The 23,513-nt window shown below is 42.8% G+C and overlaps 1 protein-coding gene across 1 annotated transcript in view; it reads left to right on the top strand.

Annotated features, from left to right (window-relative positions):
• The window catches only part of SETBP1 (SET binding protein 1), a 248,300-nt gene that overhangs the window by 70,436 nt on the left and 154,351 nt on the right, over nucleotides 1-23,513 (top strand). The gene's annotated exons all lie outside the window — the stretch shown is intronic.

Below are 23,513 nucleotides of genomic sequence, written 5' to 3' on the forward strand. Positions count from 1 at the left end.
TCCTTTTTTTTTTTTTTTTTTTTCCCCCTCCCATCCTCCCCTTTTCACTTTGACCTATCAAACTGTAAGTCTTATTTCAAGCTGACATGGAGGCATTAAATGAGTGACTGGGCCACCAATTTAAGGCAATTGATGATCTTTGGGGCTTACACTCTCACGGGTCAAATGATAATGTTGCCCTTCAGGTTAAATTCGTACGTTACATAGGGAAAACCAGGAGCTTTCACTGAACCCAGGGCCAGTGGGATGTAGACAAACTTTGGTCATAACAATCATTTAAAAGCTGATTTTGAAGAGGACAATGCAGGCACATATAATTTTTCATTTGGTTCTTTTTGTTACGTGTTTTTCTCCTCTAAATTTCTGTGCTGTCCTTCAGGCAGCCATTCTGTGTTTGTGTTCTGTGAACTCTTAAATAAAAATGATGGTCCTAAAAGAGATATAGATGAAGATAGAAACAGAGGTAGATATGGAGATAGAGAAGCAGTTAGAGGTACAGGTACAGACAGAGTTAGATGTAGAAATAGAGACAGAGATAAAGAGAGGTCGGTGTATGTATACGTCTAGATACAGATACGATTATAAATTATATAGATAGAGATACATATGTGAATGCACATACAGCTAAAGATTCTCATATCCATTTTAGTGTTTCCCATAACACAGGTACAACCAGAAGCCAAAGGCATGAGGTTCATGGGGCTTAGAGTCTGATTTATTGACGCACCAGGACAAGCCCTACAGATGATGCCATGATACTAAATATTAATAAGATTTTCTGCCTTCCACATTTATTGTAGACTCCTTTCTGCCCCATCATGTTCTCTTTATGCAAAACCCTCCAACCTATTACTATCTTTTCTTCCCTTTGCTTCATAGCCCTGCTGCCACATACCAATGGCCAATTACACAGTAAGTGGGAAGAAATGAGTAGACCATCTTTTTTTTTTTTTTTTGGTCTGGTTTGCATTCTCTGTGGAATCATAAAAAAATCATTGGTAATGGACATTTATTCCCCCCTTTACTCATGACAAATGAGATTGACATTATGGATCCTTAGCTGCTAGTGGTTACAAAATGGTTTAAAACCTGCTGGGTCCATTCAGAGCAAAGCCTGCAGTTGTTTTTAGGGCCACAGATTTTGATAAATACATCCTGTTTTTCTTTTCCTTAGGGAAGATTCTAACAATTCCACTGGTTAAAAAAAAGCACAAACCAAACAACGAAACCAAACAAACTGGAATTTTGGTTCACAGAGGTAAAGGGGATTGTCTGTAGTATGAGTACATGGAGAGGAAAGAGAATTGACCAGTGTGTTTGCATTTACTTCTTCACCTTCATCCACCAGTAGCTCAGAGGAACAGTGGCCTGGAGGCTCAGGACAGCTCCTCCTGCATGGCTGCACAGAGCAGGACAACGCCAGTGGGATTTTGGGTTGACCCCTACAGGCTTTTTGATGGGACAAGGATGAGGTGCACAGGGAAGATGGTGTTGGTTGGAGTTAGTTTGGATGATCTCCAGTGGCAATTTGGCTGAATTTACATCTGAATCTAAGTCAAAGATGGGGACTTAGTTGTGTGCTGGGCAAAAAAAAAAAAAAAGGACAACTCTCACCTCAGTGCATAACACTTAGGTCTTGTCTCTCACCTAAGAAAACACTGAATTGGTTGGGCTTTATGGCAGGGATGATCTCTGTCCCTGAAGAGGTGCTTGTCTGCAGGAGAACTTTGACAGATGCTTAATAGATAGTACTCAAGTGGAAAAAAAGACATCTGTGGAAACTATATATCCATATTGCTTCCAAATATGTGGCTTGACATCATTTTCAGTGGCCTCACATTCAAGATCGGCAAGAGGTCTGGAAAGAGGATACCAGATAAACATTGCTGCCTCAGACAGGCTGGGGAGGTTTCCTCTCTCAACACAAAGTGTGTGCCTGTCACTTATCAGTCACCCTTCAGGACCCAGCAGGGACAAATTCCTCACATTGGCACCCCTGGGAGCTCATATCCCTGCAGCTGAGCCCACTGTGGGATTGCCTGAAGGGGTTGAGGGGCTGTCAGTTGTGGGCTGGGTTTCCAGGATCGAGAGCTGCCTCTGCCTGGTGGCAGCTCTCACTGAGAAGGTTTCATCAAGCTCTGGGTCAGCAAAGCCCTATGTCTCACTTTTCATACCCAGAATTTTGCAATATTTGAACTGAAAAGGCCTTACTATAAATGAAGCAGTAGGTGAAGCAAAAAGAGTTAAAGTAATTGGCATACAACACAGCCTAATTTTTTGACTCGGGACACGTGCAGTTCTGTGTCTGACATTTTGGGAACTTGATAATTTCTTCATCCCAGGCTTCTGAGTGATTTTTGGAGAGTTTAGAAATAAAGAACTAACTATTATCTCTGAAAACAGTTGAGTTTTCCAGTCTTTATATGTTCAGGCTTCAGATACCAATGAGTTATTTGTGAAGGTCATGTTGAATTTCTAGGACACCATTAACACTTGCCTTGAAGGGAAGCAAGCCTTCTGTCAGGAAATTTCTTTGAAAAATGGATTATTATTGCTATTATTTCCATGGGATGTGTCATTCAGTGATGCTGGGTGAGTGCTGGGTCAGCAGGCTGGATGTTTGTGTTGGATATTTCACCTTTGGTAATTACCAGCTTTGCATTAAGAGACCTTCAGTGTGGACACATCTGACAAGGAAATACATCTGAAATTTCCTACCAGCACTTTGTAGTTGTTTCAAATAAATAAATGAGGATTTCTCTTCCCCAAGATCCTGGTGAGGTAGTCAGCAACTTGCAGCAGGTAGATAGATTGCTACCTACGCAGAAATGACAAGTATCCTCCAGGCCCAGGAGATGGAGATCACTTACTGCAAGGATGCAGAGAGTTTATGAACTAACAAGGAATAAATATTCAACATAGAGTTCTCCCAGGTGTAACTGACGTGATGGTCTTTTGCCTCGATTTAAAAATGAGGGGAAAAAAAATCAGCTTGCTGATTATTGTTTTGTTTCTGTCTTACTAAGGTCTAAATGTAACTTCTTCTAAACACCAGTGATTTGTTTATTTTACTTTGAATTATCATGTCACAGAAACCCACCTTTCATTTTTAGGCAGAGCCTCAAAACTCAGAACCTTGATTAATAAAATATGAAGAGTTTATGCTATCTGTTTCTCCCAGTTTGAAGAAGCAATTTTTCTGTTACTTAGAAGAGAGGTAGCATTGCTAAGAAAAATTGATTTTTTTTTTCTCTCTTTGCTAAGGCTAAGACTAGAGAATGAGATATGTGGGCAGAAATCTCAACTCTGCCAGAGACCTTGGTGATGTTGATTGGAATAAAAAGACATAACTTTCCATATCCTGAAGTCACATCACATTTGAGACAGTCACTCAAGGTCTTTCTTATAGAACTCTCTGGAGATGCTGATTTGTTGGCTACAGATGGGTTCTGGAATCAGTAGACACTTCGATGTCTAAGTTATATAAAATAAACCCTTCTCTTCATAATTTGGTCCGTCTCCAGATTCCCCCTGTTAAATGGGCATGACAATCTTTCCTTCTTACCCATTCTTCTGGAACAGGCCATGAGTTCTCACAGATGATGATGATAAAGTTTGAAGTTACTACTGTAAGGCAGTACATGCATATCAACCTTGCTCATGGTAGGAGGTGCAGGGGGGAGTGGAATGAGATGATCTTTAAGGTCACTTCCAACCCAAGCCTTTCTATGATTCTTTATTGTACATATATGCTATACATGTACTACGTACAGTTCTGAAATAACATAGCCTGAACATCATTTTCAATGAGTTTCATGCCTGAAATACAAATTATAAAGTGAATGTGAACACCTAATCAAAACCTAGACATTAGCATGGCATCCTCATGAATGAAGACATGATGCTTACATATATGTACACACATAAAGCACAGTGGAATGACATGTAAAAATAAGGTATGTTTTTTGATTCTGAAGTATAAGGTGTTAGGATACATGTTGTCTGACCTCTTCCTGTTGTTGGAAAGACAAACACAGTTTTATTTGTTTCGAAATGAAGTCCAAGATCTTGAAATAAATGAATAGCTCCAGAAAGTGTGAATTTAAGACAACAAACTCATTCATCACGATGGCATCACAAGAAGCTAGAAGTTCTGCACAAGCCTCACATTTGGGCCTGAAAATGCAAAACAACACAAAGAACAAAGCTTTCCACTCACTTTTCCATGGCAAATGGAGAGTCAGGGACATGCAGAGGATTTGTTTTTAATTTGTTTGTTTGTTTTGGACCAGTCCTAATCAAGGGCTTTTTCAAGCTGTTCCCTTCCTCCCTCGCCTCTCCCCAGACTTTCCAGGCTCTCTTGTGCTTCTCTCCTCTCTCCTTTTATTTATTGAATTTTTCAAAAGAACCAAAGGGGGTCCCCAACATCCCATTGCCTAGGAGAGCTTGTTTCCCTACAGGGCTGCAGATGCTGGGCAGAAAGGGCTCAAACAGGCAGCGGTGAGGCGAGGCAAGTGTTATCAATCATTCAGCACATTAAAAGGGAAGAAGGAGCAAGAAAAAGAGGGAGAGTGAAGGCGGGAAGTGGGGTGGGGGGAAAGAGCCTGGGCTGAATTGTAGGAATTTCCTCCCCCCAGTTGCTGAAGGGAGGTTTTTTGGACATCTGCCCAGACACATGCCGAGTTAAAGAAGCGGGATAAATTCTGGAAGAATGAATGGAGGGAGAGGAGGGGTCAGGAGGACAGAGGGGAGCGTGGGCTATGGGGGGCGATGGCAGCTATGGGGACAAAGGAGGTCTGTGGGAGAAGACTGCAACGGCAGTGTGCCTGTTTGTGTGTATGTGTCTTTTTTTTCCCTTCTTGCTCCCGCTGGATGTTTCAAACGCTCGTTCCTTCCAGGACACCACATGCAGCAGCGAGACCTCTCTCTTGTACAGGGAGAGGCAGCTTGCTGTCTCTTGAATCTTCTGTATTGCCTGGCATGGACAGGTGAGTGAGTGAACAGAAGTTATAACCAGTCAGGCTGCACCAGGGCTGGTAAACACGTTTTGAGGGGCGAGGGCAACATGATTGTCTGAGCAAAACTCATGGTAGGCTTTCTCCACCTCCTGATGTCTCCAGGCAGGGTTGTGTGACCTTCTGAAAGATGCACTGAGCCAGGCAGTTTCAGAGTGTGATTCAAGGCATAGATGGCCAAATTGAGTGGTCAGCTTGGATAACCCAGATGAAAGGTCAGATAAATCATTCTCTGTAGCAGACCTGGGATGTGCAGTTCATGCTCTGGGCAACTTGTTCCCATGCATTCTCTGTCCCTGCGGTTTCAGGAGATCACTCACTTGGCTCTCTCAGTTTAGCTCTTCATCCAAAAGATCTCTAGCCTTGTTGGAGAGCAGATGTGGGTTAGGACCCACTCAGATGGCAAGGCAGCCAGCAAAACTGGGCTGGCAGAAATCCCTGTCCAGAAGAGCCAGCTGGACATGGATTACAGTAGCAGTAACTCCTTCCTCATATCTAATTCAGCCAAAAAAATTTGTCTGTCCATCCTTTCAGGTCTCTGCTGGCCTTAAGAACTATGAATCTGAGAGTTACTCTGAATTTGATGAAAAGTCTGTGTGATGTCTTGTGTAGCCCAGGCAGACATGTACTAAGTATTTCTGTGAATGTTCTTCCTGTCAATGGCTCTGGTTCTGAGCCTGGTTTCATGAATCCCATCTGAAAAAGAATCACAGTCTTGTGCTCATGAAGCAGCTTCTCGCAGCCTTGCTGTGGTTGAATTTTGCTCTGGTCGTGCCACTATTTTCTTGAGTTAATTTTATAACGTTCTGAATTGTTTTTAAGAGTTCCCTATTGTACACATCTAGTGTGACCAGATCTTATCCAGAGCTTGCATTGTTAGGGCCAAATAAATAACTGAGGGGTACAGCCTGTGTCAGCTCAAAACCTGCACCCATAAAGCTGTTTTTTTTTTCAGCTGCTGCTGAAAAACTTGCTACTTATATGAGAAAGGATTTCATATTTGAGCCAGATCACTTTGCCATCATAACACATAATTATACAAGAGCAGATGAGACCTCCCAGCATGAAGAGTTCACAGAATCATAAAATCATACAGTATCCTAAGTTGAAAGGGACCCACAACAATCATCAAAGCCCAACTCCTGGCCCTGCACAGGACAATCCCAAGAATCACGCCCACGTGTCTGAGAGCATTGTCCAAATGCTTCTTGAACTCTGTCAGGCTTGGTGCTGTGACCACTGCCCTGGGGAACCTCTTTCAGGGCTAGATCACCCTCTGGGTGAAGAACTTTTTCCTCATATTCAGCCTACACCTCCCCTGACACAGGTTCAGGCCATTCCCTCGGGTCCTGTCTGTCACTGGTCACCAGAGAGAAGAGATCAGTGCCTGCCCTTTCTCTTCCTCTTGTGAGGAAGCTGTAGACTGACTGAACACTCCTGGGCAACTCACTGGGGTTATGTTGATTTTTCAGTACAGAATCACGTAATGGTTTGGGTTGGAAAGGACCTTAAAGATCATCTTGTTCCAACCTCCCCACCATGTGCAGAGATGCCACTCACTAGGTCAGGTTACTCAGGGCCCCAGAAGTCTAGGCATATTCTTTCTGTCATCACACTGCTGTCACACAATAGCAGTGACTTTCCCTTCTGCCACTGCTATACACAGATTTCTAAAATTGTAAGTATTTGGTAAATGAATGAACTAATTATCTCACTGAAAATCCAAACTACCTGGAAGCTGATTTTGACCAGATCCCAAAAAGGTTGTTTAAGGTAAAAATTTTCTCCTGCTATTTTAGCAGGTAGAAAACTCAAAAGTAGGCTTCGTCCATTTGTTATAATCCTTAGCATTGACACCCCCTTGCTGTAACTGAAAATATTTCTATTGCTACAAACTGTACTTAAAGTGGCCTGGTGGAAATAAAAAGTATCTTTCTTACCCCCTCAAGAAAGAAATAAACAGAGAGGTACCCGTGGCGCAGTTTAAAATGTAACATTTTGATCATTCACATAGAATAAACATTGGTATAATTCTTTCCTGGTTAAGTTGCTGGCCCTAAGCTAAGCTTGAAGGAGCTAAGCATGAAAAGGAAACATGAACAAACAGGGCTCACGTCTGGAATAATCATTATAATCATTTTGTATTGGAATAAAGTGGCCTACAAAGAAGAAGGGGAAGGCAATACTTATATTTAACTGTGCTTAGCCTGCGTTGAAGCTTGCACAGGTGTAATAATTCAGTTGTTTCATTTATCTTCAGTGTAGCAACCCTTGCTTGCTAACAAAAGGTCCAATTAGCAGTCAAATTAGTCCATGTTTTGCACAACTGAAATGCTGGTGACCTGTAAAAAACAACATCAGAACTTAAAAACAGTCCCCAGCTGTGGTGCAATTGGGAATTTTTGGGATCCAGACAAGCCAGACACTTGCCAGATGTGGACGGACAATATTTAAAAAGGTCAAAAAACATGGGCTAAGTTGAATGTTGTAAACCAGGAAAGTTTCACTGAAGTGAAGCCTTTGCGCAAAAAAAGACTTAAGTTTCCAACTTGTACTGTTCCTCTGAGGCAAATTAGTTCTGTTTCTCACACCATCACCGGGGAGCTTTTAGGAGCATTGGCTTCACTTCTTTAAAGGTTATGAAAACTTTTCAGTCAGATTTTGCAGGTCTTATTACTTTTGGGGGTAAAATCAGATTGGTGAGGGACAATCTGTATCAGAACATGAAGAATTGCTTTGTACTAGAACACAGTCAAGGATGTCAGCAACAGAACAACCTGGTCTAGGGGAAGGTGTCCCTGCCCACGACAGGGTGTTGGAAAGAGCTGAGCTTAAAGTCCTTCCAACCTCAGCCATCCTAGGACTCTATTACTTGTATCAAACCTAATGACTGAGCATTCCTCTTTGTTGTTGTGCTTGTTGCTCTGCACAGAGGTGGGACTCAGAGCCTGGTTCCTGCTGCTTTCATGCTCCCAATGAGCACGATTTTAAAATTTGGATTTATTTCTCTTTTGAATGGAGTGAGAAGAGGCTGGCTCCCTTGATGTTGGAGCTGCTCAAGTTGAAAGTAGGGAAGCACCCTGTGGCTTTCACAGCTGTGCTGTACCACCTGCTGCAACCTGGGAGAAGATTTCAGCCTCCGGGCTTGCAAACTTGGCTTTATATTCGCTTCAATATTATAGTTAAAAATAAATGGGAAAATAGAGAAGAGCATTCAGAAAAGTCAACTTAGCTTTAAAAAACCCCCAAAGTTTTAATGTACCTAGAACATGTGCTATAGCTTTTTTCACAAGTAACACTTGAAGGACTGGTCTGCATAAACACAGATTTCGTGCCAGGACAACACCCCATATTTAATCAATGTCATATAACAATAGTATGTCATACGATATCTAGATTGCACACAGTTCTGAGAATTAGGATGCCTTTAGAGATAATTTTTTTCCTTGTTCTTACATAACTGCACTCTAGAAGCATTTTTACCTCAATATAACTCTTTCCATATAGTGAAAGCAGTGCAATTTCTGCCTCATAACCATCCCTTATCTATGTAAGTTTAAGGCAAGAGGACCAGTCAGTGCCCCAAGGCTATGGGAGGTTGTACAGTGTGTTTTGTCTGGTGCCAAAGCATTTTGGTGATCAGTGAATGAATCCACCAAGTATATTGAGGAAGAGGTGTGTATAAGGCACACATGTAAGTATAGATTCAGATTGCATCTGCTTAAAGTTTTTAATAACAGATCTATGTATACCAGTCTGTGGCCCCTAACATGGAAAAGTGGGTCACCCCTTCAGAGCATTGACCCAATGTACCTTCTCTGTACAGTCCTTGAGTACTGGTCCTTGAGTAGAACTGAGTGTTTCCAAACCAGAATGATGTCATAATCATAAATGAGGCTGTATATTCATTTTTACTCCACATTTTCATATGGGATGGTTTTGTCTCACAAAGTCAGTATCCAGCTCTGTCCAAATAAGTAGATGTTGCATTAAGGATCACTCCGAGAATGGATCAAACCACATACACATCCTGCTGTGTCTTTTTCTGATGATGTTTGGCTCAAGGACTGACCCCCAGCCCCATGTTTACGAGCTACTGCTGGTATTTATCTTAGATATAGGTACTTGGTGTAGGGAACGGTCTGTTGTCTTTAGCCAGCCAGGAGATTGACCTGCCAGTGCAGAGATTGGGGTTGACAGTGCCTTTTGTTGAGCTCTGATTACAACAGCGCTGGCAAAGTCGCGTTGTGTTTGGCGCTCGTTGGTCTCTGATTTGCTCCGCAGTGCTGTTACACTGAAATGAAAAACATCTGGTCAGCTCACACGCTCTCTTCAGGCCAGTTACACAAATGCATGAGATTATGCAACCCAGACCTGTGATCCTGTTTCTCCCTCTTCTGAAGCATTTCATATTTTGCCTTTAATCACGTCGGACAGCCGGCTGGCGGGGTTCCAGGTGTCACCACTCGGATGGCGAGCCCTGTTGCCTGACCCACTGGCACAGGTCAGCCTGCCACCACCTCACTGATTCACAACAACACCTTGTGTCTTCTCTGCTGCCCTACCCGTGAAGCCAAGCAGTGCCAAGAGACCAGCTGTGGAAGCTGGTGAAGTTCTTGAAGCACAAGGAGCTGGTCCAGGCAGTGTGTTGGGCTTATGTACCCCTTGAGCTTTTCCTGTCTGACAGTGTGGGCTTTCCAGCAGGCAGGGCAGAGCTGATAACCCTCATCCCCTAGCTACAGACAAGTCTGCCTGTCTCCTAACACTTCCCCCCACCTGGGGGAAGCAGCATGATGCATCAGAACAGGAGGAGTTCAAAACAGGATTTCTAATCGCTTTACTCTTATCGTCCTCTTCGATGATAAATCACTCAAACATGCATTTCACCAGGCTGTCTTTTCATCTCCAAAGTGAGGAGGTTTCCCGAGCAGAGCGTTTGGGAAAAGCTCAACAATGGAAAATGGCAGTGCTGCCCACTGGCTTCCCACCAGGCTCACAGCAGCTGAAAATCAAGTTTAGTAGCTTAAGCTCAGTAAGTTCAGCTTTTAATTAAAATATGTAATTCAATGCTAGAGACCTCATTCTCTGAGAAAGGTACCATTATAAATGCTTGCATCTGACCTGGATTGCTGGAAATTGGCATATTGCCTCTATTACTTTAGAGATAGCAAACCCAAACTGACTTATCACTGTAACCCTTTGCCAAGCAGACAGAGGCACTGTCTTCATCCCAGATATGAAAATATGAACTAACGCTCATTGAAGTTGACTTATTTTATATGTAACCTGATGCAACAGCCCAGCATGACCACAGGAAAAGCTGTTGAATGTGAACCTCTGCACTGTCACATCAAATCATGCCAGGCTACTTGCAAAGAGCTGAGTGGGGATGGTGCTCAATTGCCTGTCCCAAACTCCATCTCTTGAGCCTCCCCAGATTGCTGCCACTGTGTATGGATTAGGTGGCATCTGATCAGAATTCCTCATTCTGTATATATGTATGTTTCTATGTTTGCACATGCATAAACAGCACTTAATATATAATGAGAGGTTAATGAAAAGAAAGTAATTATTGCCTATTATCTCAGGAGCCCATGCTAGTTTTTTCCACTTCCCATTTCATGCCTCCTTCATAAGTATTTCCTTTTTGTCCTGTGGTAGACTTTGCTATAATCCTGGGCTTCGCCAGCTGAGATTGAGGAATGGCTCCTTTAACTCACTTGGAAGTGGTCCAGTCCTTGGAGCCTGGATAGCTCTGGTTCATATCTTAATAATTTTCATGCCTTCACATGAATTTTTAAAATGGGAAATACCCTGGTGAGCCGCTGGATCTTTCTCTCTTGGCTGGCAGCTTCCCTTCTCCATTAAGGCAGCCAAGGAAACCTCGTACTCCAAGCCACAAGAACCTCCTCTTCCCTTTGGGAGAGGAGCCTGGGTTTAGCTGGGAGATGCGTGCAGGGACGTGCGTGCACACGCGCGGGCACGCACCGCTTGATTCACTGTTCCTCCCGTCCCCCTTTCACCTATTAGTGTCCTTTGAAGGATCAGGTTACCTTGCCAGTGGAAATATATGAGCTCGCTGTGTGATATAGCATAACTGCAACAGCAGATCATATAATTTTCCCCCGAAGGCTTGTTGCAGACTATGTCGAGTCATTTGTATTTATGACAGCTTGGGGGTGATTTAGTACGACCTCACTTTGATAAAAGCCATTTAGAGCTCATAAATATGGGTGACACACTGCCTTCTCGGCTGGGATTTTAAATGGAGAGCTGCATTTGCATTCCCATTGAGCTTTTATTGTTTAGGGGATAAGAATGGGAAGGAACGAGGTAAAACAGGAAACAGAAGGAGTGTGCAAAATACAAAAGGGCCCTTGAGGAATGAAGGATGTTGCTGTGCTTAGAGTACCCCCAGCTTGAAGCACCCGTGATGCCCCTTCCTCTCTGCACCTCCTCTTGGACACGGGGTGAGGTGAAGTTCTGCTCATCCCAAGTGAGCCATTCAGTGGGAGAAGGGGATTCTCCAGTTTGGGGGCAACATGGATTTAGCGTTGAGTTCCCACAACAGTAGTAAAAAAGGCTTCCATCTGCCGGCACATTTTCCATCAGCTTGGGTCTTTCTGTTGTGTGCTGTAATTTTTACTTAATTTCAAGGAGCCATTTATCGCGTATATTTATATTCTGCACCTAAATTTATAAGGAGATAGACAATTTATGGCCAACAATAAAAGATACTTAAGCCAAGCACAGAGTTGTCAGATTTTATGCTCTAGGCTTAAACTGATCACTGATGGGAGCAAGTAGGCAGACTGTTCTTGGAAAATTACAATTATTTTTTTTCATAATTTGCAATGCCCAAAGGAACCTGAACATCACAACCCGCAGAATTTCACAAAGAGATGAATATCTCTTTTTATAAACAAGAATTTAAAAGACAAAGCAGTTTTAATCTTTGTAGTCACTAGCAGAGGCAAAACCTGAGTCTAGGTGTGTATCTTGACCATGAGGTCAACAATCAGTTCACTCCCTGCAGCCATGAATTCTCTGGTTTTCCTTTTTCTTAAACAGCCAGTGCAAGTCACCAGCAATACTGGAACCCACTCTTGGTGGCTGGGAAACCTATCTAGCACATTCCTGGGTAGTCTTTAATGGTGTAATTACTTACTAGAGGTAGATGAGGACCACAATACTCCGTTTTGTGTGTAAAGCTGTCCTGTCCTGTTCATGGGCTTGATGTTTAGGGCTGAGGGTTACCACATTAAACTAACCAAAGGGTAACCTATATAGACATCTTTAAGGGTAACCTATATAGAGGTCTTTTTTGGAGCTTTATATGTGTACAAGCTGTAGATTTGATTTAAAAGCTTGAAAAACACCACTTGTGAAAATTACCTCTGAAATCTGTCCAGAAAACATATTTTAGCATATACCTGAATGTTTGAAATATTTAAGCTGATCTGTTTTTAAGCTCTTTTTAAGCTTTTTGGAGTGCTTTTTTTATGAATTATAGTGATTTTATTGAACATTATTTTTTATTTTTGATGTTTAACAGGATAAAGCTGTCACAAAGGCAAAATAAATCTTACCTGCCTTTCAAATCATTCCTATGGTGTGATATATCATTAGAGTGCTGTACCCAATTATTTAGTTTTATACATAAACAAATCAATTAACCGTGTTCCCATTATTATTGTCCTCTGGGTTGGATAATGTGTACAGGTTGACTGTTAGTTAAGTTTGATGTTTACAGCAGCAAGCCCAATGCTTTCTTTTAACCGTTTTATTACTAAAAATCATTTGTGTCACAACCTGACCAGACTTTATATGTACTCAAGGTGTTTTTGGAGTAGCTTGTGAATAGTAGTGGACCAGCACTACCCAGGCACTAATTCAGAGGCGGGGTTGAATAGAGAGAAAGGTGCTGAAGCTGCAGGCTGGGTCTGCTGCATCATCCTCGGCTGGTCCATGCACACCACGTGGCTCGGCCACATGTCTCTCCCCCCACTGCTCCCACCACTGGGGCTCCCACCTAATACCTAGGCAACAGAATCTGGAAGAATTAAAAGGCAGTGTGCTTTTCATTAAGCAAATGAAAAGAAAATCACAGCCCCTGCCCCAAAGATTGTACACTGTAATCAATGGCGGCATTAATGGGAAACTTCAGTGCACTCAGAGGGACAGTAAAACATGCATGATGGGCCCCCAAAGATGAGACAACCAGTAAACTACTTACTCTGCTTCAGCTTCATTAGCCACTAAAGCAGGATAATGGCACTTACCTTACCTCACCAGAGATTAGTTAGTCGTCACCAGCACAAAGTTATGGAGGGAAAAAAAAAGGGAATAAGAAAAAAGAAACATCCCTCCAATTCTTGCCTTAGTGATGTTGGCAGCAGGTGACAATGGGACCCAGGTGGTGCCACGTGTCTTTGGTGGCCATGGTGGTTCTGGAGTGCAAGGATCTTTGTGCTATTGACTTGTGGAAGAGTAGCACTGTTGGGTGTGTGCAGGCCTTGGGCTGCTCCAGCACATGCTTTGGGTTGGGCTTTATGATCCTTGTGGGTCCTTCCAGCTCAGGATATGGCGCGACTCCATGCTTCCCAGCAGGAGGGAAAGGAAGGAATTCATTTTGCCAGCCTGGCCTTTTACATTTGAGGTTGAAGTGTGGTGTAGCTCCCAAGCAAGCATGTTCAGAAGGCCTCTCTGCAGACATTTGGCTGCTATGTCTAAATCCCCACGTGGCTGGAACCTCGCTCGACAACCTGTGCCATGGGAGCTCTCCATGGATGACAAAACAAAGGCATAGAGCAGAAGTGACACAGCCGTCTGGGGAGATTTGTGCAACACCTGTCCACACCATGCCTGGTGTCAGCCGGTGCCATTTGTCTTTATAAGCATTTTTATTAAAACTAGGTCCTAGAGCAAACAGACCTCGCAGTATGGCTTTTTTCATTAAATGAGCTGATTCGGTCTCTGCTGACTCAAAAAGCCAATCAACAAGGCCTCTGAATCTTTGATCCATTTTTCTACTTTGCTGTTCTCTAAAGGCTCAATTTCCTCTCCTGTCATGCTTTAGAGAGAGGGGGAAAATACACAGACTAGTCCCCCAGTTATAATACAATTATTTGGTGCAAGGGAATTTTTTTTTTCCACTTGAATAAATTAGTTGTTAATTAAAGCTTTTTGATGTAGTGCGAAAGGAGTAATATTTGATACCAACAGCTGTATGCTGTTTGATTTATAGTCCTTTGGGGTGTTGTTGGTTACAGCGATCCATTTCTCCCCTTTCCCCCACAAAACACACACACGCACACACACAGACTCACTTAAAAGACCATTAACTGGTACTGTGTTTTCAATTAGAAGGAGGATATTTTTTTTCTGTTGTTTTCACTTTTATATGCAGTGCTTGAAAACAAAAAAGCAATGTTTCATCACCTTGGCCATTTCCCCCAAGGCAAAGTCCTGTACCAGTGGCAGTGAAGACAGTTCTGCCACTGTCAGGGTGAAAACTTTTCTTGAGCTGATGGGTTGACCCTGAACGTGGTTCCCTAGCTTAGCACATTGCATCTGCAAATAGGAGAAACTGGCATAGGATTTCCTCTGATTTCCACTTCAAGCATGTTAAATTCCCACTGTGGGAGCTGAGCAAAGCTTCCAGGTAATGCAGGAAGTGTTTGGAAGCTGTGAGGTGTGCTTGGGTTGAAGTATCACTGCAGTCTTCAATATGTGCAGAATGAGGGACCTGGGTGAATCTGAGGGGTGTGAGTTTGATTTCCTGATGGGGAATTAGAGAATACCATAAAAAATGTCGGCACTGGGGCTGGATTATGTAAAACTCCTTTTCTTTCTTCTAATCCTCTCCAAAGAGTAGATTAAATGCAATGTACATTTGGTGCTTTCCCTTGGTTGATTGATTTACCTGTCTCTAATTTCTCTGAAATTACTCAGTACTCATTTGCTTAGCTATGACTCTCCCACCAGGCCAGGGACCACGTGCCAGAGGTATTTCCAGGAGGATGTGGCATCCCAGTGGGTTGTCCCATAATTCCCTGTCTCCCTCTCCACACCAGTGAGGAGAAGAATGGCCTTGGAAAAGGGATGGTGGCTGTTTAAATGGCAGTCAGACACAGCTGAAGGAGGACCTTTTCCACACCTGCTGTTATTTTCAGTCAATTCCCAGTTAAGTGTTCATTAACTGCAATGGAAGTGGTTGATCAGAAAGTGTATTTCTTCACAGTGTTTTGTATTTGGACTTCTGTGGTTGGGAAATGGCAGTGGGACTTCCCAGTCCTGTGGAATAACACATGGGGCTTTTAGAGCTGATCCATGCTCAGCTCAACACCGTATAACAGGATCAGCTTCCAGTGCAGACAGAGAGAGAAAACCCTGCTTCTCCAAGAATCCCTATCCCAGACAAGGTTGTCCTACTGCTCCCATTTCATTTGCTTTAATCTGATGGAGGGGGGGAATGGGTCTTAATTAATTGCCTTCTACTCCAGGCTCAAGAGGAAAACCTGCTTTGGAACAATTTAATGCAATCAAAATCTGCAGGTTGTGAGGTTGCTGGCAGAGTTCCCTGTTTGTGAGTAAATGAGTGCACATTTCCAGCTCTCAAGGATGGGAGAGGCATTTCTGAAAGATGTTTGCTGGAGGTGTGGACTTTCAGTGAACATAAAGAACTGGGAAGTAGAGTGGCTTTGTCTTCTTTGTTCCCTGATTCTCCCGAGGGAGCAGGACTGTCACTTGAACATTTCCATAACTGTTGAGTGTGTCACTTTTTAAGGAGCTGGAAGATGATGGAGATAATGTGTGTTGAAGAGCGTGGTTGGAGAGGAGAAGAGATGCCCATGTCATGTCACTGTGTTCTTTCTCTGCTCTCTCTACAACTGTGCTTCGTTTTTTCCCTGTTATCATCTATCTGTCTATCTATCTAGAGCATTAGAATTATTTTTCCCTTCCTGCTACCTCTTCAGAAGTGATGGAGGCAGAAATTCCTGCCTACTTAACCCAGTTTCTGGAGTCCCACATGTATTACTTTCTCAGTAGTATTTTTCTGGTGTGCACATGTAGCATTTTGTACAGCTGCACATTGTGGAGTTTCCAGAAGGGGTTCTAGGCCACTGAGATTGGCAGCAGATTTGGGAAGTGCCTGTACATTTGGTGTGATGGTAAATACCTTCCAGTTTTAGTATTACATTACTTGTTCCAATTACCTATTCTGGAAAAGGTTTATTTATCTAAGGATCAGTTTGATATTCTAGTTCTCAGGGCTGTAAAAAATGTTTTTCTCAATTGCTGAGGAACTTTCTATTTGTTCTGCAATGTGTAAAGCAGTACACGCTCAAGAACTGAAATAACATCTGCACCAAACATACAGAAAAGCTATACCAAGGTTTTCTTTATGTGACATGCTCTTGTGATACATCTTCCTAGTTCCCAGAAAGGTGCTATATCCTTCTGAGCTAGCTGAATAGGTGATGCAAGTCTACTGTAGCTACTATGCAGCCATCCTAAAATACTGGCTTCTGAATTATTCAGGCATTTGGAGAGAAGGGAGAGAATGAAAAAACCCCATGTGTTGGCTGTGCAGATTTTTGCATGCTTATGGAGTGATCAAAAGTGAAAAAGTTTAAAAGGGTGAGAAATGAAAACGAGAGTCAGAGAAGTGGAGGAAAAACAAGCAGGAAGGGCATAAATGTCAGCAAGGAAGGGAATGAACACTTTAGCCCAAGGCAAATGCCAGGAAGAACCTGACCATTAAGGGCCACTGAAGGGGCGGGTGAAAAAGTGTCAGTGTGGTAGGTAAGATGACAGGAGGGATCAAGCAAAGAGCCAGGGGGGAGCAAATAGGGATGAGGAGGAGAAAGCCCACAGTTAAGAAGTGGGCCAAACTTTGTGCAGCCATGTCTGCACAAAGTGTTGGATGGATTTGCCTGAGGAGAATCATTCAGGATCTACTTACTGCATGTGGTTCTGGGGTCCTCAGCAGAGGAAGGACATCAACCTGTTGGAGAGAGTCCAGAGGAGGAAAACCAAGTTGATTAGAGGGATAGAACATCTCTCCTACGAGAAAAGGCTGATAGAATTGGGATTGCTCAGGCTAGAGCAGAGGCTTCAGAGTGACCTAATTGCAGCCTTCCAGTGCTTGAAGGAAGCCTACAAGAAAGATGGAGAGAGACTATTTACAAGGGTCCAGAGTGACAGGACAAGGGGGAATGGTTTTAAACTGACAGAAAGTAGGTTTAGATTATATAACATGAAAACATTCTTGGCTGTGAGGGTGAAGAGGCCCTGGCACAGGTTGCCCAGAGAAGCTGTGGCTGCCCCATCCCTGGAAGTGTTCAAGGCCAGGTTGGACGGGGCTTGGAGCAACCTGGGCTAGTGGAAGGTGTCCCTGCCTGTGGCAAGGGATTGGAGCTGTATGAACTTTAGGGTCCCTTCCAACCTGGGCCATTCTATGATTGTCCCTTTCCTGAACAAATAACAGAAGCAGTTAGTGGGGGGAGAGTGACAGGGCAGCGGCATTGACTCCTGTATTTAAGTAATATAACATGCCCCATTGTGATATGATTTCAGAGAGTTTTGGAGATCATCATGTTTCCTTGTTGATGAAGACCAGCCTTTTTACATTCCTAAGGTTTTCCATTATCAGAGGTTCTTGTAGACTCTTAATTTTTTGTGTGTGGTTTGTTTTTTTTTTAAATATCTCTATTGTTTGAAAAAGAACCTTTGAATTTTGGCAGGGACAAAAGCCCTGAAGCTGAAGACATGCCTTTCCCTTCTCCCATGGAACTCTCGTCCGTTCTGGCTGAGTTATGAGCTGTGTAAGATCAACATTCCCCATTTCTCCCTTGTATTTCTCAGGAAAATGTTGGCAGCGAGTCAGAATTATAACTGAAAATGAATCTTCTGCAGACCTGGGCCCACAGTGCTGCCAAAGCAAAAATAGCAACAAGAGAAATCCCCAGGGGCTCATGGGGCAGGTGGAGCTGGTGGGTCACCCCCTGCAATTTCTCACTAGCAGTGGTTGTAGCAAGTCTTACCAACCAAAGCAGTGTGTATCTCCAGTGATCCTTGATGAAGGAAAGGATGGATCCACTTTTGGGCACAAAATACTCTATTCAGGCTGATGAATCAAACAGCTGAAAAATTAGGAATTGCTGGCTTTTTCCTTGTGGGTCCAGCCATGATGTGGGCTGGGGCACATACATGTTAATCCCATGGCGACACGTCTTTCCTGTCACATGTGAGAGAGTGCTTAGCTCACAGTGCTGGAGAAACACTCACTCAAGCAGAAATAAGTTTACACAAATAGCTGTAAAGCTGTGAAATTCCTATTTTTTGACACTTGCAGCATAAACATCTTCCTTATTGCAGTGGCCAACGTAGTAAACACACAGAAAGTGCGTACATCTATATATATGTGTGTATACACGTCAGATGACATACATCTGGAAGGTCATGTAAGCACCACCATATGGGATGTACGCATGTTTACACTTAAATAAATAGGAATTACATTTTGCAGTAGGACGGTGCAGAGCAGCAGCAGAATTCCAGCTTTTTTTTTTCTTTCTTTCTTTTTTTCCCTGAGAGAGAGAGAGGGGGGGGGGGAAATCTAATAAAAATGCATATCTGCTGACAAACACACAGGAAAACTCCGCGTTTACACGCACGCACGCTCGAGCCGAGGCGGCCGCGCGCGTTCTGCGTTCGCTCCCATACGACCGTTTTATTTCTTCTTGAATAACAAGGGGGTTTACCCCCAACCCCCAACCCTAACCCCTTACCCAGAGCTGCGGACTTCGTTTCTGACAATGCACAACCGTGTTGCTCGTTGGAGTGCCTGTCATTAAGCAACGCGCTGATTATTCTGGCAGCTCCGCTACTCGAGTCCCCACGGACGGAGTCAGACATGGAGAGAATTGAATTTCGCCAAGGATGGGGCTAAAGGTCGTTTCATGCAGTGGACAGCTGTGTCTAGTCAAATCGAAACTATTGCTCCAAGCGTTACCAACAGAATAGCTGATAGCTCTGTTGTCAGTTCATTTACACTTGCATCCTGTTACAAATTAAACTGAAATTGTGGTGCGCTGAAGGAGTGGAAAGTCGGTTTTCTGCCAAGTGACTATTCCTTATATCACCAATTTCCAAGTGCAGCCACTATAGATCATTGCTAAGGGTTTTTGTGATTTCCAGAGATGAAGATTTAGGGTTCTGATTTTCTGCCATGGGCAAAATTCCCATTAGCACCTGCTCTCATCTTCTAATCCCATAGGTTGAAAAGGAAATGCAAAGCTCTGGTAACTGGCCTCTTTTCTCAGCTCTGCTCACAAAGAGTACCATAAAGTACAGAACTGTTCCATGTCTTCTCCCACTTTGCAAGGTTTCTTTATTTTCTCCTCTTTTTCCTTTTTCCTTCTCTTTTCCTTTTTCCTTCTCTTTTCCTTTTTCCTTCTCTTTTCCTTTTTCCTTCTTTTTCTTTTTCTTTTTCTTTTTCTTTTTCTTTTTCCTTTTCTTTTTCTTTTTCTTTTTCTTTTTCTTTTTCACTTTCTTTTTCTTTTTTCTTTTTTCTTTCTCTTTTTCCGTTTCAACGTTCGTTCTTTTTCTTTTTCTTTTTTGTCTTTTTTCTTTTTTTTTTTTTCTTTTTTTCTTTTTTTTTTGCTTTTCATTTTCATTTTTCTCTCCTTTTTTGTCTTTTTTTTTTTTTTTCTCTTTTCACATTTGAATTCAGACACAAGCGAAACTATGCAACACCTTAATTCTTCTACGAACTCTTCTGCATCAAGGTAGGGTGTAGCAGCAAGAACAGCACTGCTTGCATGCCAGTATTCATCTCAGCCCAGCCCAATATCTTTTCCTGAACTCACTCCTAAGTCTCTCTCCATCAGCAAGACAGAAAAATGCCTTCTGGGCAGAAACACAGGATCCTCAATGGGTCCTAGCAACTAAGCTGAAAGCCTGGGACTTGACCACATTTGGAATAAACTTGCCCAAAAACATCAATGCTAATTAGCTCATGTTATGAATGGATTAAGTGAGACACCAGCTGCAATGGGCATTTTGATTTGGGTTGTGGCTGGGTAATTAGATGCACATAAGCTGGCTGGGGAGCTGTCAGTCAGCAAGCAGCAGCTCTCTTTGCTGTGTTAGGAAGTAGAGCCTTTTCTGTGTCCCGTCATCTGTTTTGCTGTGAGCCTTTGGGTGATGTACCAGTAATCAAACACAGCGTTGAGCGTGAACTGAAACCCTCCCCTGAGTCACAACCACGCAGCTTGGTGACTTCAGAACTTCTTGCACAGCTGAGCAACGCTATTTTATTTATAATGCAAAATGCTCCATGTATGGCAGCTGTTAATGTTAAAACCATCCTTCCCTTTGATCTGTGCCAGCTTTCCCTCTGATTTCCTACCCGTCATCGGTGGTTGGAATGGAGTTTAGGGGAAAATGTATTTTATACTGTCATGAAATGACCTAGAACAATATTGTTTATGGAAAAGTATACAAAATTGAATTTATAGATGAGTGAATATGTGCAAATCATAGAATCACAGAAAAGCCTGGGTTGGAAGGGGCCTTAAAGATCAGCCAGTTCCAATCCCTCTGCCACAGACAGGGACACCTTCCAGTAGACCAGGTTGCTCCAAGCCCCGGCCAACCCGGCCCTGAACACTTCCAGGGATGGGGCAACCACAGCTTCTCTGGGCAACCTGTGCCATGGCCTCACCAGCCTCACAGTAAAGATTTTTTTTTCTAATATCTGATTTAAACCTACTCTCTTTCTGGTAATGTGAGCATCTGTGGTGTTCTAACCTGCAGCTGGGCTAGTTGTCCTGGACGTCCTTTCTAGCCAATGAAGAGAAGGAGGTAACTCCAGGGAGATCCACCTATTTCAGGCATCATCTGTGTTTGAAGGAGAGGATTCTCTACTGGGAATTCCTGGTGATTTGTTTTGATGAAGTTGTCTGGTTTTTAGACCTCTATTTTTAACAGAATAGTCAGGAGGTAAATCCTACTTTTCCTCACAAATCTGGAGCTTTCATGAGAATAAAATATCCAGACAGCAACTTTCTTAAATGTGAAGAAAAGCAGAAAGTAAAAAGGCAGCTTGACTGCTCCTGACATAGAGCCTTTATCAGCTCCATAAATAAAGGACATATGCACATAATGGCTGACTGCATCTCAGAATGCAATACCAATGTTTTAAAAGCCTGCTGACGGAGCATCTGCTTATTTCATTACTCCTCCGATGTCTTTGCAGGTAAGTCATGCATTATACAGTATCATCTCTAGCAATGCATAACCAGAGGGGATAGACTGGAAGAATTCTGGATGGTCCATCACCTTCCCTCACCTTCCAGGAGAGGGAAACATAAGGATTGATGTGTTCAGTTAATAGGCAGAATTAGCAGAATAAAACCCTATTTTTAGTGAACTGGGATTTGCAGTTTTTTAAAAGAAAGGCAAATCTTGTTACTACCTGAGCTGGCTGCATGCACAGCAGAACAAAGATCATTTTCAGTAAACTCCTGCTCAGAAATCATACTGAGGGGCATAGTATTAGTCAGGTGAAAAAGGAAGTGTCATGCTTGGCTGGAAAACATAGTGGTGAGATACAAGAGCTTATGGTGAGCCTTGACATTGCTAGAATATTTTGAGCAGCCCAGGAAAAAATTCAGCCTGGCCCTGACCGTAACCCAATCTGTCCCGTGTTATCACCAGTAGTGTGTCAGAGGATTCCCACAGTGGTCCCTCTGCATTAAAGCTTTCCTTTAGGAGCAAAATTTGGTGCAGTGTTTGCAAAATGCAACTCATGTCTCCCCAGACAGGTTTTTCAATCACCAAGATCATGTTAACTTCATGCTGTGTCCCACTGCCATACATCCCAAATGCTTCGTTCGGCTGTTATTAACTAAAAATATTGGATCTCAGTGCCTTGTTTATTTAGTAAGAGGTGATTTTTCTCAGCCGTGTATGCCTGCATGGCATTGTCTTGGCTCAGATGAGTCCATAATTCACCGTCCCCAAGCACCCCCAGGCATGTAGACCTGAGTGTGTCCACTGGCTTTCCTTGCAGTTCTCCCTTCTTCCCTGGCCATGTACTTTTGGGACAATGTCCACATGAGTTTGCTGTGGTTTTTTGGGTACCCACTGGGTTGTTTACAGGAGAAGACCCAATCCAAAAGCTGTTTTGTCACTGAAGGAAGGGGCCTGAAGAGAAGACCCAGAGTACTGTGTAACTGTGGTGACACAATATTGGTCAGTGAGACATATTGACCAATCTACATATATATTCATATCTGTTGTAGGTGTTTCTTGGTTTTTTGTTTGTTTTGGTTGGTTGGTTGGTTGGGGGGGGGTTTGTTGGTTTTTTGTTGTTGTTGTTTGTTGGGGTTTTTTTTCGAGAGAGTGAAAAGCTTTTAGACATCAAGATGCTTATGTAAAATGAGTTTCTGGGCCTCTGTCCAGTTGTTCATAACCTCACACATTTGATATACACACACAAATTTTTAGAAACTGCTCCTCTGGATCCAGCAGAGTAATGGAAGAAGACGCTAAAGAGAGCCATGGAAGGAGCTTTCAGTTCTGGAGTAGAAGAGGATGTAGGCAGCAAAATAGTTTTGGCTTTATAGGCTTTCCTAATCAGCATCTGTCACTGAGGAAATGCCATAAGACATTTTCCACAAGTATTCATTAGCTGTTGGGTTTTTATAAGCTTGGTTAGACTTTGTACACTTTCTCCCACCATCCTGTCATGTTTGCTCTTGACAAATATTCCAGCAAACATGTTTGCATGCAGTACTGTTTGCGGAGGCTGCAAATACTGGGGAATATTCCTGAATAGTGCCTTTAATGTTCCCGCTGAAAACCTGCTTCTAGGGATTGTAATGTCCCTCTGTTCAGGAGACAAACACCCGCCGTGTCATGCAGACATTTAACAGCCCATGGACTGGGAAAAGATCAAGAAGAGTTTTTAGAAAAGAATTTCAAATACGTATTCTTAGGCAAACAGCAATCTGCCAGTAGTTCACAAATCAACACACTGAATATGTCAAATGCCTGTCTGTTCCCATTCCTGGGATTTAAGGTCGTGAACAAATTTTGAAAGCAAAACCAAATATTTTATTTGCTATTCTCCTCAATTTCAATCAGTGGAAGAGAAAGAAGTGTTAAAAAAAAAAAAAATTGTTCTGTTTAAAATAGCTTCCATAACATTGTTTCTTATTGACCGATCTCTAAATAAGAGACTCCCGCTCTTGACTCCTGTTTAGATTAATGATTTCTAAGGCTTTTCTTTTTGTGACAGCGACGAATTGGTCAATGTTTGTATTAAGCTTTTCTAAGTGCACTATTAAATGGGAAAAACTTCAACAATAAACAAGCTGACTGGCTCAGTAATAAATTGAAAAGAGGGGAAGATGCGTATTTTTAGACAGAAGAATCATCATGGAAATTGTCCAATTGCCATGCATTTAGAGAAAGGCTACCAGG

The sequence above is a fragment of the Pipra filicauda genome, unplaced genomic scaffold, assembly GCF_003945595.2.
Source record: "Pipra filicauda isolate LSUMZ 115617 unplaced genomic scaffold, ASM394559v2 scaffold215_size1667880_pilon, whole genome shotgun sequence".
Taxonomy (NCBI): domain Eukaryota; kingdom Metazoa; phylum Chordata; class Aves; order Passeriformes; family Pipridae; genus Pipra; species Pipra filicauda.